The 15,196-nt window shown below is 34.7% G+C and overlaps 1 non-coding gene across 1 annotated transcript; it reads left to right on the forward strand.

The window, feature by feature from the left end:
- The first annotated feature begins 14,012 nt into the window (after positions 1-14,012).
- On the forward strand, positions 14,013-14,086 carry TRNAR-CCU (transfer RNA arginine (anticodon CCU)). The gene has a single exon. It is a non-coding gene; the product is annotated as a tRNA-Arg (tRNA).
- The last annotated feature ends 1,110 nt before the right edge of the window (positions 14,087-15,196 follow it).

A 15,196-nucleotide genomic window follows, 5' to 3' on the forward strand; every position in this document is an offset into this window, starting at 1 on the left:
ATGCCCCAGTGCTTGTAAATAATTTGGGCCAATTCAATTTTAAATTCTATAGATATCCTTGGATAAAAGCTGCTGCTTGATATTAAGTACCATTGTCACTGAACTTTAGTAAAATGTTCAGATTCTATGCTTCTCACTAAGATTAAAAAAACTGTACTAGAATTTGTGTAAATGCTGCCACTGATGTGGAAACTCACTTGGCAAACTACAACTTAGAGAGAAAGAATGACAAATGACTTTGGCACAGCAGCTGTCTTCAGAGGGTCCCATGAACAAAAGATAATAAATATAAACCACTGACAGTTCTTTTCTAAAACTCTCGATGTATGCCAATCAATTCCCTGAAATCACCCTTCCTGATTTAGTCACATGTGGCTCTTAATTATGCCTGACTTATTCAGAAGAAATATTATACATGTTTTAATACCTAAAATAAAATGCAAAAAATGAATCTGCGTGTCAGCAATTGTGTATCCACATATCACCATGCTAATTATATGGGGTCTATTCCCCACTGAGAGCCAGCAACTATTCAGTCATGTCCAAAGTGCAAAAGTATTTCTCTTTTTTTGTCTCTTCCCAAAGTTGAAAAATATATGCTGGCCTGGTAGAAGGCAAGTTGATGTGAATTCATTACGAGGGGATATAATTACTAATGTACAAAAAGGACCCATTATAAGACATATGATGATTCAACCTATATGCAGAGATCACAAGGACAGTGTTAAAGAGACTTGCAGTAGATTCTAGAAAGACAACCTTGGATAGAGCTTGCCAGGGAGAAACTTCTTCTTAATATATTCTATAAATTTAATGTATAATGAGTATTTAAATGTTCAGTCTCCAGAATCATAACCCACATAGCACTTTATTCTTCCTGCCAAAGCACTGATTTAGTATTTTAGTAATTTAGTAATTTAGTAAACTGATTTAGTAATTTAGTATTAACTGGAAAAGGTAGAGCCTCCTCTGGAGCCATGTGTAAGACTTAGTTAAATGTTAAAATATGCCAAAGAGGTCATCCACTTTGATATTTTCAAAATCTAAAATTCAATTTAGTTGACAAGCTTTATCAGGAAAATCAGAAAGCAGCTCTCTCTCTAACATGTGTCACCTGCCCACTCAGCTGTGAATGGAGAAATGTGTCACGCCACCTTCAACTCAGCATTTTTCTTTCATGATGAGATGAGAACTTGCTGGATAATCTTAGCTCCTATCCAATTTCAAAATAGAGTGCTTGTGGTACATCTCAGATGCAAACTGTCATTTTACAACTATTTCTATATTTGCTTGAACAAAATTTTCTGCAAAAATAATTTTGTCGATAATAATTTTGCCTGTGTCTGAAATTTTTTAATCTACCTGGACACAATCCTGCAAGCTGTCTACAAATTCCTGTCCAATAAATTTTACTAAAAGCAAAAAGGTTCAACTTCCTGAAGGTTGTCTTATGACAAGAAATGAGAGGGTTTACTATCCATAGAGACTAAAATTCATAATAATATTTTCAGTAAGTCTTTCTTAAGTAAACCACAGATAACTTTGTCACATAACATATGAGTAATCTGAATACAGAATAAAACATTCTTAATTGGAAAATCACAAAATATTTTACTATCATTGCTATCATTTCATTTAACTATTAAAGCCTAATGGGGGGGAATACAACATTAGATTTTTTGATGACCTCTTTGTAAAACTCATATAATCATACAACATCTGTAAAGGCAAAATGAAATAATGCTAAATGCTTTCCTCTTCTGAGGAATGTTGTCATTATAAAAGAAAAAGAAAAACAACTCTGAAAAATGAAACCTCCCATATAAGCACTATATATCAGTAAGCATAAAAAACTAAAACCTCTAGAATTTATATCAAACTTTACATTTTTCCTATTCATTTTGTCCTCCAAATATTTAAAGCAAAACATAAACAGACTCACAGATATAGAAACAACTAATTACCAGTGGGGAGAGGGTAGGGGGAGCGACAGGATAGGAGTATGGGATTAAGAGATAGAAACTATTATATATAAAATAGGTAAGAAACAAGGATATATTGTATAGCACAGGAAATTATAGAAATTATTTTGTAATAATTTTTAATGGAGGATAATCTATAAAAATACTGAATCACTATGTTGTACACCTTAAACTAATATTGTAAATCAACTATACTTCAATAAAAAATAAATTTATAAATGAGAAAAAAGAAAACAAATATTTAAAGAAAAACTATTATTACTTGTGCCTTGCAAAATGAAACTAGAAAAACCAAATCCAAAATGGAGGAAAGCTCTATTTCTCCAAAATAATCAAAAAAATTATTTACATAGGAAATTTAATTACTACATTGAAGTAAAGTAGGGAAAGGGAAAGTCTACTATACCCCAGCATAGTGTCCCAGTAACTGTAATATATGAAAATGAAAATAGTAGTTAATTAAGTCTGTTCTTTAAAGCAACTGCTTTAAGCATCTTATACTATTTCATGAATAAAGCCTTCTCCTAATGGGACATCTAGTACCTAGAAAGTAAACTCTCTCAGTACTGTCAGAGAAGAAATAAATTCAGATTACTGATTTTCTAAAATTCTTTACATAGATAGATAAATATAAATACATAGGTAGAATATATAAATATATATGATAGAGTATATATAAATATATAGTGTGTATATATAGCGTATATATATATATATATATATATATATAGAGAGAGAGAGAGAGAGAGAGAGAGGGAGAGAAATATATAGAATAGAAATTTTCTATGGTACAAATGAAGCACAGCAACTTACCCAAAAAAGAAAAAAAAAATCAAGACTACTTGATGAAATTTTCACTCGGCAAAACCATACAAAGCTGTTAAAAGTTTTAAACATTCATAAAAATGATCAATGTCTTTTTTGAAATAAAAAGATACCAGTTCAGAATAAACTGTAGTGTTCTGGGTAATTGGATCGTAAAAAACAAAAACAAGTATTAATAAAAACCACTAGTTTAAACCTGTTATAATTTTAGTAAAGTGTATCTCAGTTACCCAAATAGCAGTCTGCTATAAAGTAACTTTTGATAGAAAACTGATGTATTCGTAGCTATTAGCTCAGTAGAAATCTTTCCACATTACACTTTGGGGTCATATACAGTACTATTAGATTGAAAGTTTTAAGACCTAGCCCCTCCTTCCTCAAACTCAGGACTGTAGAGAAGCAGTGAAATTATTAACATAAACTCCAGATAGGAAATGAGTCTAGAGAGGGGAAAGAATAACCTTCAACTTAATCCATTCTGAGGTTAGTGGCAGTTTTTTGTTTTTGTTTTTGTTTTTGTTTTTTTAGCTAATGACAGGTTGGGCTGTGGACTGCTGCTACTTCTTTCTCCAAGTCCAAACCCCACGGTGATTCCTTCCTTTCCCATGACCTCTTGCCAGACTTTTGCTGTCCTTCCCCACAGGCTTGGTTTCCCCCTCCTTTGAAGATTCTGTTTTATAAAATCAATGCCTCATTCTTGCCTATTAGAATGCTCTTTGGGGACCACCACTAGAAGTCAATTGACGGAAACTGGGTAAAGTGGAGTCGATTCAGATTTTCCTCATGTGTATAATAAGTATTTGTTTACAATCTATTCACAATTTGCATATGCATCCTCCAACCAGGCTATCTTACCTGCCAATATTAAATCTCTTGTTGTGATTACTTGGCTGACTGTTAGTTGTCAATGGCTTCTCCTTAATATCCTTTCTTCCCAACAATCACTCTTCATATTTCCTTTACTAAAATGTCATAGGATTGAAAAAAGCGGCAAAATAGGGAAAAACAGAGGAGAATGGGAAGAATTTTCAGATTCTTTTCTCACCATTTTATTGTCCATTAGAAGACCGACACTGGGGAAGAAAAAGTCTTTAGTGTACTTGGAGGGAGAATATACCAGAACTAAAGCATGCACTTCCAAATGTGCGAATGTGTCCTCTTTCTATCATCTGGGAAAACAAGTGGAGTAAAAGTAGATTGATAAGATCTACATTTAGATACACTGAGAAAATGCAAGAATATGTTGTGACTCCTAAAAATAGATTACAAAGAAGAATGACATTATGCCAGCCACAGAAAAACAGGGTCAAGGCATTAAAGATAATACCCAAACCAGGACCCACCACCACCATGATCCCTTCTGGGGTTGGTCCAGGATTCAGCCTCCACAAACAATAACAACCAGACTTTCAAGATTTAGTGCCGTCCTTACAAGAGACTGTTTTCACTCAGGGCCCTCATTAATCTTTTGCATTCACTCTGAGTTTAATCACGTGGCAAGCTAAGGTTAAGAGTCTGTTCTTGGGGAGCTAACTGCTTACTTGTGAGGTAAACTCACTCATCCATGACACTGAGCTACCAAGAGGGCAGTGAAAGAAATAATTTAGGAAATTATGTCCTGGGAGTTTCATGTTATGAATGTGTGAATCTGTCTCCCAGCTTCCAAGTTACCTCATTTGGGAAAAAGTTCCCTTTATCTTTCCAGATAGAAAAAGCATTGCATTTTTTTCTTTGTTTGTGTTTTTAAGAGGCATTACATTTGCCAATTTTAATGAAAGTTTGGAGATCAAAGATTTGGGGGGAATTGTTTTGAAATCTACGTGTTTCTTATGTAGCTACTTTTAAATTAAATCATTTTGTAAAATTATTCTAAATGTGGAATAATTTCCTGAAAACACTACAGAATCAATTAGCTAAAGCAGTATTTTTCCAGTCCCCTAATAATATAGTTTTTATTAAGAATATGCAAATTTGAAGGGGGAGAGGGAAGGGACAGAGTGCAGAAGGGACATTTGAACAGTAAAAGTGAAAGCAAACCAGAGTAAGAAGTCAAGGTAGCCACTAGCCACATGTGGCTACTGATCAAATTGAGAAGTGCTGTAAGTGTAAAACACACACCAGAGTTTGAAAACTTAGTATGAAAAATGATGTAGAAATCTCATTAATAATTTTATATTGATTAACCACTTAATATTTTGGACATTATCACAATAGTTTCTACACTGACTATATGTTGAAATCATATTTTAAATAGTAGGTTAAATAAAATATATTACAAATTAAAAACAAAAAAAAGAAGTCAAGGTGACATGATGTGTGTCTCACCATGTCCACAGTATAGCTATATCCTTATACTAGGCTGTTACATCTGGCTGGGATGCTCCTCCATCAAATCTTTGCACAGCAGTCTGTTTCTCATTCAGGCATTACCTTAAATGCCACCTCCTTGGAGGGGCCATCCTTGATTGCCTGATTGAAAGCAGGCTTCTGGGCACACTTGATTTCTTCACTTTGTTGTAATTTCTCCTGAGCAACATTCCTACCTGATATTTTCTTGTTCATTTTATTCCCCTCCACTCTACCCCTCAATTAAAACATGAGCTTTACAAGAGCAGTACTCATCTTTCTTTTTCACCACTGAGTCCCCATGATCCACAAAAATGTCTGGCAGAGGGGCTTCCCCGGTGGCGCAGTGGTTGAGAGTCCGCCTGCCGATGCAGGGGACACGGGTTCGTGCCCCGATCCCGGAAGATCCCACATGCCGCGGAGCGGCTGGGCCCGCGAGCCATGGCCGCGGAGCCTGTGTGTCCGGAGCCTGTGCTCCGCAACGGGAGAGGCCACAGCAGTGAGAGGCCCGCGTACAGCAAAAAAAAAAAAAAAAAAAAATGTCTGGCAGAGATTAGACATATTATAAAAATTTGTGAAGTCAAAGAATAAACAAATAAATGAATTAGTACTCCAAAGAGTTTACTTATCCTGCAGCATAAATTTTACAAGTTATCATGAAACTATATGAAAAAGCTATATGAAGAAGAAACTGAAGTATCACTGATACAAGGTTGTAGATGAAACCATAAATAAAGCAGGAACTCTGTTCATTGTGGATTATTATGCCATGACCTAAACTTCAAATCCAGAGTGATTTACTATGATTTTACTATTACAGATGATATAGCACAGTATAAACTTCAATACTGTTAGCTCCAGCAATCACAAAAAGTAACACGAGAAAAGTCAGTGATTTCTGCAAGCAAAATAACAACAGGAAGTACACCTATTCCTGGGCCTGAATTCAGACTTCATGTCAACAGTCTAGAAAGATAAATAAATCATCCTGGGTAATCAGATAGTATGCTTGTCCCAAGTGCAGGGAAACTACATTTAGGAAGAGAATGTTTGTTCCTGCCTGGCCTTCTAAACAACTCCAGCAATTTATCTAATCTCAGTGGTTTATGGGTTTTGTGTATCTCATTGAGGTTCGCTTCTCTGTCCTAAACATTTCTGTAGAACAGCAGACCTTTTCGTTTTTACAGAATGGGGGCTGTTCTCACAGTGCCTGTTTGTGCCTGTGGCTGGAATCTGCAGGTGCAGGTCTCCAAGATTCATGGGCAGCCATCACTGGAAAGCTGCAGCCTTCCCCAAGTGCAGGAAACAGGCTGCAGAAACTTTTCACAGTAATGGTGAACACTCGTAATTCTTAATGAAACTACCCAGTGACATATCCTTGCAGCTATTTTCACAAAGAAACCAGAATGCGTTTATAAAAATGGAAATATTTTTAAGAGATCTTAGTGAAAGTAAAGATTTATTTAAAAAAAAACCCACAACAACAGGGTTTCCCTGGTGGCGCAGTGGTTGAGAATCTGCCTGCTAATGCAGGGGACAGGGGGTCGAGCCCTGGTCTGGGAGGATCCCACATGCCGCGGAGCAACTAGACCCGTGAGCCACAACTACTGAGCCTGCGCATCTGGACCCTGTGATCTGCAACAAGAGAGGCCGCGATAGTGAGAGGCCCGCGCACCGCGATGGAAGAGTGGCCCCTGCTTGCCAGAACTAGAGAAAGCCCTTGCACAGAAACGAAGACCCAACACAGCAAAAATAAATAAATAAATAAACTCCTACCCCCAACATCTTCTTAAAAAAAAAAACAAAAAAAACCAGGTCGTGGTCATGCTTCTTTTGGAATGTCTGTTTTCTTTGCTTTTCAAGCCTTTTCAGGATATATGTATATGTATTGCTGAGTCATTTTGCTGTGTACCTGAAACTATCACAACATTGTTAATCGGCTATACTCCAATATAAAATTAAAAGTTAAAAAAAATTAAAAAGTAAATGAAAGGTTTATTTCATCAACAGTGTATAATTTATCATTAGCAACATTCTCCTCTTTAAATAAAAAGCTCTGTATAATAACAGAAGCAATAAATAGTGCATAGAATAGAGTCATTTGCTCCTCTTTGGAGATTCTGAATAGTGTCTGGAGAGGAACATATTGCCACAATTTGGAAAACACTGAAACTCATCTCCTCACTTGAAGGCAGTGGGGCACTGCCTTTTCCCAACACAGAGCTGGAGTCTTATCTAGAGCTTTACCTTAGCTGTGACATCTTGAGCAGTTACTTACCTTCCTTAAGACTTAATTTCTTTATTTGTAAAATAAGAATAATGATGGCCACCTCACAAAGTTGTTTATTATTATTATCATCATTGAAATAGTATTATCATTACTGTTATCATTGAGAAGATATTTTTCTCACTGGCTGTGATGATTAATTTTATGTGTTAACTTGACAGGGTTAAGGGTTGCTCAGATAACTGGTAAAGCATTAGTTCTGGGTGTGCCTACGAGGATGTTTCTGGAAGAAAGTAGCATTTGAATCAGTATACTGAATAAATAAATACTAGTGGGCATTATCCAATCTGTTGAGAGCCCAAGTACAGCAAAAAGGCAGAGAACAGGTGAATTTGTCCTTTTTAGCTTTAGCTAGGGCATCCATTTTCTGCCTTCAGACATCCTGGTTCTCAGACCTTTAGACCCAGGCTCATCCTACAAAATAGGATATATATGGATATAGATATATGTATATATCTCTCTATGTATATTTGTATGTATCCTATTTGTTCTCTTTTTCCAGAGAATTCTAACATACTGGCCATATGTTGATGTCAGAGGGGGAAGAAACCAAGTCAGTTCCTGGTTTCTTGTCATATAATAAAGAGAAACAATACTGGGAAACAATGAAAATCAATCATAAGTCTCTAAATACTGCTTATAAGTACTGAGGAAAGAATTGAGTTGCATAGTCATTATGGAGTAAAGAAAAACAAGGAAATATAAAGATGACCCAGGTTGGCCATTCAAATATGTCCCCTTGTCCACAAAGATTCTGTGAGCTGTACATAGCAAAACATACTATCTTCAAGTAAAAGGACGCTCAAAAAGAGAAACTTTACCAGCTTTCCTGAATAAAGTTTTATGGTAATCACTATTTGTATAAAAATGAGTAGAGCTAAAGTATTTGCACACAGCCAAACAGGTATTTCCAGACTATTGGAGTACCCAGAGCAGTAAAATGAAAATTTTATGGGGAGTGAACACAGGATGGCCCACTCGTACTTTTGCCAAGTAATTACTTTAAAAACAAAACAAAATACCTTACCATCCATCTGCTATCATAATAAATTCAATAAAGCATGAAACTTTATCACAAAAAAGGTAGGAAGGACATAGTCAAAAATAGTCTTTGAAATGGAATAAATTTAGTTTTATGAAAAACTCTCTACATTTTTCTTATTCTTCTATGGTCTGGTAAAAACATCCTTAAAGATAAGTACTCACCCATGAATATGACTTCGGGAACCACCTACATCATTTTTTAGATTGCCCACAATCACTTTATTTCATTAATTTATTGAAGAAAACTTTAGATGTTCATGTGTCTGTTGTTGTTTGGTTTGTATGTTTCTATAATTTTTTAATGAACAACTTTTTATTTTCTGAAAAAAATTAATATATATACTTATCCTACAGTCAAAATACTAGGATTTATTCTCCTTAGTTTTACGTTCTGAGGCTGAAACTTTGGTATCCAGTCCCAAAGTTTTCCTACTTCAGCTCTGCACCAAGTGTCAAAGAACTTCAACTTAGATGAATTAACAGGAACTGAATTTATCCTTTTGCCTGGAACAACTAAAACCCTGAAACAAACAAAATCAAAAACTGAAACAATGGTTTTCAAGATCCTGAGCTCAAGGCAACAAAGGATAGTAATCCTAAGAGATGGAAAACAAGTGAGGTGAGACCTATAACTGTCCAAGTTTGTTGCCATGAAATAGTTTCTAGGCAACAGCACAGAGAGGGAAAGCCCAGGAGGAGCCTGATGGACTACCAGACTTGAGAAGACAGATCAGAGATTCCATGGAGAATAAAACAACTAGACTTTTCAGGACAGAGTACCAGAGGGAGGATGGAACTCTGAAAATCAACAAAGGGTTTCCATTAAGTATTCAACAGAGTTCCAATCACTACACATGTGTGAAGAAACTGATTGAGTCAAGGAAAGAACACTTGAAAATCTAGAGGTAACAGTGACTAGCACACACAGGCTAGGAATAGTGCCTGATCCCATCATCCAGGCCAAAAAACCTCATAATATAAAGAGCATTGGGAGGAGTACCCAAAATGATGTTGTGTCAGTATTGTGAAATAATTAGTCCCAAACTAAACACTGATCCATCTCTACCAAAAAAACCTTAAAACTAATACTTGAAAGGATAAAACTGTTTACAAGTAACAGTTTATTGTATCCCAGAACAAAGCAAGATTTATAGAAATACAAAAATATTCAGCATCCAACAAGTTAAAATTCACAATGACTGGCTTCCAATAAAAAATTTATAAGCAATCAAAAAAGCAGAAAAGTATGACCTATAGTGAGGAGAAAACCCAATCAGTTGGAACTGACCCAAGCACTGAAACAGATGTTAAAATTGGCAGACAAGTGATTAAGACAGTCGCTAAAACTGTAATCTACATGTTAAAAAAATTAAGTGGAAATATGGAAGATATAATAAAGACAAAAATTGAACATCTAGAGGTGAAAATTACAAAGTGTGAGATGAAAAATACACTGGATGGAATAAATGGCAGAGTAGACAGTGCAGAAGAAAAGATTAGTAAACTTGAAGGCACAGCAATTGCAATTATCCAAAAGGAAACACAGAGAGAAAAGAAATAAAATAATAATAATAATAATAAATCAATTAGCTATGGGGCAACTTAAAGCAGTCTAATACAATATATGTGTAATTGGAATCCCCAAAGGAAATGGGAAGGGGACAGAAAAATATGTGAAGGAAATTACCAAAATCTGATGAAATCTGTAAGCCCATAGATCCAAGAAGCTCACTGAACTCCACGTGTAAGAAACATGAAGAAAACTACACCTAAATACATCATAATCAAATTACTCAAAATCAATTATAAAGAGAAAATATTTTATAAGTCCAGAGGAAAAGACACACAACATACAGAGTAACTAAGATAAGAATGAAAGCAGACAGCTCACTGGAAACAATATGAACAAGAAGATAGTGGAACAACTTGTTTAAATTTGGAAAAAGAAGATACAAAAGTGACATCACTATAGATTCCATAACTATTACAAAGACAATAAGGCAATATTTTGAACAACCTTTTTCAAATAAATTGGACACCTTAAAGGAAACTCCTTGAAACACTAACAAAATTCACTCAAAAAGAAATGAGTAACCTATGTCTATTACAGAAATTGAATATTTAGTTTAAAACATTCCCACAAAGGAAACTCCAGGCCTAAAGGGCTTCACTTGTGAATGCTATCAAACATTTAAAGAAAATATAATATCAATTCTACATAACTCCTCCATAAAATTAAAGAGGAGGTAATACTTTCCAACTCCTTCTATGAGGCCAGCATTACTTTGATACTAAAACTTAACAAGCATGTTACCAGAAAAGTATAGATTAATATCCCTTATGAATTTAATGGTAAACATTCTAAATAAAATTTTAGCAAATTGAATTAAAGAATATATAAAAAGAATAATATATCATGATCAAGTAGGGTTTATACTAAAAATGCAAGGATGGTTTAATATTTGAAAATCTATCAATATAATTCCCCTATTGACAAACTAAATAAAAACAAAGCAAAAAAAAACCCGACCAATAACACATTAAAGAGACAAAAATATTGTGATACTGAGAATCATATATATATATATATATATATATATATATATATATATATATATATATACATACACTTTGAGTTACTTCAGAATCAAAACATTTAAATGATCTTTGAAGGGAACACATTTGCAAAACTTTAAGTAGATATAGCTGCTAAAATGATCTAGCATGATAAGTCTCTGGACACTGCTTTCACATCTCTCACTGCAAAAAAAGAAGGAAAGAAAAGAAGAAGGTGGAGGAGGAGGAGGAATCAAAACAAGCAAAACCTGGAATCAGCATTCTTTTAGCAGATTAAATTTTCCCTCTCAGCATTATAAGAATGAAACAAACCTAAAAGACAAATATGTTAGCGAGTGTAGCTCTGTACACCTGAAGTGCCTCAGTAGTCATTTTATCTAACTGTCAGCAGCTAAATGCCTCACTTTGATTGCTATTGGGCCAAAGTATAAGGGTCTTGCAGATTGGGGAGTGGTCCCTAAAGGATATTCAGGGGCGGCTGAAGGAAAATGAGGTACAATTGAGAGGCTCCTTGCAGCAGCTTCTTTACTTATTAGCCAGTGTGAAAATATTTCAACATTTTAACAACTGGTACAATTGTGCCCATGTGAACTGGCTGAAATTAGCTCTATGGAATTCTAGTTTAGACAGGAAAACTCATACACAGTAAGCAATTGGGAAAACACCACAATCTATCAGCATCATCTTCTGATCTAAGCAATAACTCCATTAGAAAGTCAAGAAAAGCAGTATCAGGAGACAGGAGATCAGAGTTCTTGCCCTAGCTTGGACCAATTAACAGCTGTGTAAACTCTGTCAAGCTACTTAATGCCTCTAAGCATCAGTTTTCTCATCTGTAAAATTAGCGGAAAGAGATGGGAAAACAAAGAGAAGGATGGGAAACTACAAAGCAAGGAGAAAAGAAAGGCACACAGGTCATAGGATGAAGAGGCAAGGTAGAAAGGCATGAAAAACATAGAATTAGGATCAAATATAAAGGATTCAAATAAGATTATTCTCTAAAATGATGATGGAGCAAGCAAGAAGCTTAGATAAAAAGCATTAATATCAACTATCCTCTGCATCTCCATTAAAAATAAATTCAACCAGGATGGTCTCCAGAAATAACAAATAGCCTTTCTTCTTTATTTGTTATATTTTTTTCTTGATTTCTTCTAAGAAATGTTTGTATCCACTGTAATAATGTTTTTCAGTATATAAAAGTAAATGTTGATATTGTTAATATACTGCCCAAATAACTTGTTTACTCATTACAGACTATTTAACTAAGAAAAAAAACATGCAAAAATCTGTGATATCTCAGAGATCATTTCTTTACTTACAATTCATTCCTTACACATATATAAAAGATATTTTAGGTAGCTTATACAATTAATTCTAGGTAGTTTATACAAACCATTTTTGGCCAAGACAAAAAAATGGAGAGTAAGGATGCAGAAGACATATCTCCCACTATTTGACAAGAAAAAACTACAAAAGTTACTTTTCTTTCCTTTTTTTTTTTTAGTTCCTTTAATAGAACAAATCCCCCCATCCTGAATTTAAGAATTTATCCTGCGAATATTACAAAAGGGACACCATGTAATGTAACGGTCAATATCCTTGCTACATCTTTACGAAAGTACAATGAAATTAAATTTCTTTCTTTAACAAATTAAGGAAATATGAAAGCTCTGCTTAACTTAAATATTTTTCAAGTTTTCACTTCAATACATTTAAAAAATAAAAGCAAATAACCATGTTTCTAAAATGCCTAAGTATTTTAATATCTTAGCAGCATTCTAGTTATGATAACTCATTAATTTACTCCTAATTTCTTCCCTCTGGCCTTCTAATTTCCTTTGAGCTGAAATTTCTCACGTGTGATCTTAGTCTGAAGTGAGTTTATTAGCACTGTCACTTAAATCTCATCACAAGTGGCTTATACAATATTGAAGATAAAGTGCAGAATATTAAAGTATGCTTAGCTTAATAGTAAGACACAGCATCTACTATAGAGTTAATGATTATTAACCAATAACCCAAATGCTAAATATCTGGAGTTTTATGCAGCATAAACACCAGCCTCGGTTCTACAGAAACATGAGATGTTATTTTACTCATTTAAAGTCTAAGCGTCCAGAAGAGTGATTCCCCAGCCTTTTCATTATACCCTTTATTATTATCTACCCCTCTATGTATACATTTATTTTGAAGATTTTGCTTAGCAAGCAAATTTTGTAGAGTAAGAACTAATACAGTTTTATGTGTTTTATAAATAAAGACACATGTAACAGCCTATCAGAGCTTCTACCATTTATGAGAGAGGTTATCATACTTTGTTAATGTAACAATAAAGAGTAAAAAAGCTCAACTGGTTAAGTCCTGTGTAGCCCTAACTGGAGTAAAATAACTAATGTTAGGACTTTTTAAACATTAATAAGCACACAAAAAATCTTAAGTTGGTGGACACTTAGGGATCCAGAGATGAACTCCAGGTGGCAATCATTAGTTCCAGGAATTCTGCTCTTTTTTCCTATAGTTTTTAAATTAAACCTAGAGAACTAGTAGTATATTGTACTTATCATATACTTTTTCCTCAAGTTAGTTTGATATGCTTATACTTCCTCCTGCTCTACTTTCCTTTTGTGATATCATTGCATGAAATATCAAGTCATAATGGAAACTGGGTATTATTATTTTTCATGTCCTTCAAATACTGGTGATAAAATTAATAGTTAAGTTGATAGTTAAACCTAATAAATGCTTTCAGATAGATACAGTAGCAGATATATATTACTGATTCATAAGTTTTACAATTTGCTTCTTAAGCTAAATCATATTTGTCATTAGTTAATCTGACGATGGCCATATTTTAAAACCTTGAAGTGACATTTGTTATTGACATAGTTTAAATTGTTTCATATTATGCTAGTTTCTAAAGGTTTTCAAATCAATACTTTTTTAGGGACTCCCCTGGTGGTCCAGTGGCTAAGACTCTGTGCTCCTAATGCAGGGGGCCCAGGTTTGATCCCTGGTCAGGGAACTAGATCCCACATGCCGCAACTAAAAAGGTCCCGCGTGCCGCAACTGAGACCCGGCACAGCCAAATAAATAAATAGATATTTTTAAAAATCAATACTTTTTAAAATACAGATAAAAATTATCCATATCATTCTATTGTTTTAACTTTTTTCAAGTTTTCACTAGATGAAGAGTCTTCATTTGTCAGACTGCCATTTCTTCTAATTTGTATATAATTTTAAATCTCACAGTTGAACAATGAAAACACAGGATATGTGTCCCTATCACATGTGGCATATATTTTTTATTTTGCATAACATTAGCTTTGTTTTCTGCCACATAGTAAAGAGCTCAGGCTTTGAAGCAAATCAGCCATGAAAATGAGTCTCTTCGGGATGCAATGCCCAGTAGGCTACTTCACTCAACTGAACTTCAGGGTCCTCATCCGACAGGACAAGCATTTCTCCATCACAGGTTTCCTATAAGACTAAGTGGTGAAAATAAGCCATTATAAGACACACAGCACAAAGCCTGCCAAAAAAGCTGCAAGCAATCACCACCACTATCCTTTAGAGCCCCGGGGAAGTCATCTTTCGGTGAAAACCGTGCCTCAACCTCCTCCTCTGACTGGTATACTCCATCTGTATTTCTTTTATATTTATTACAGTTTTCTCATTGAGTTATTTTTTTGTTTTTTAGTTTTCCTGGCTAGGAAATAAAGAATATATAATGTAAGATGAGACATATCCCTATCAGCTATTTTTAAATAAATTTTTCTCCCAGACAGGCACCCAGTGAAAAACATACATATATTGAAAGTAGGTCCCCAGTAACTTTTGTGGACTGACATGGATCTTTGCCAAAGGTGAGGTATCCACTACCATTCTGTGGATACACCAAATACCCTGAGCTGGAACTCTTGGCTTATTAGCTTATCAGCACTTCCCAAACGTTGACAGACAAGCCTCTGCTGCAAACTGCTTCTGGCTGAGCAGCTTAGCACCTTTTCTCTTGGCAAGAGATGGATTTCCAAAACTAGGCTTTGATTCGCAAATACTTCCTTGACTAAATTCTAATTCTCTGAAGCTGACTTTTTTTACATCTTTCCCACAAAAGGGAATTTGCTTCCCAT

This window comes from Mesoplodon densirostris, chromosome 9 (assembly GCF_025265405.1).
Source record: "Mesoplodon densirostris isolate mMesDen1 chromosome 9, mMesDen1 primary haplotype, whole genome shotgun sequence".
NCBI lineage: Eukaryota > Metazoa > Chordata > Mammalia > Artiodactyla > Ziphiidae > Mesoplodon > Mesoplodon densirostris.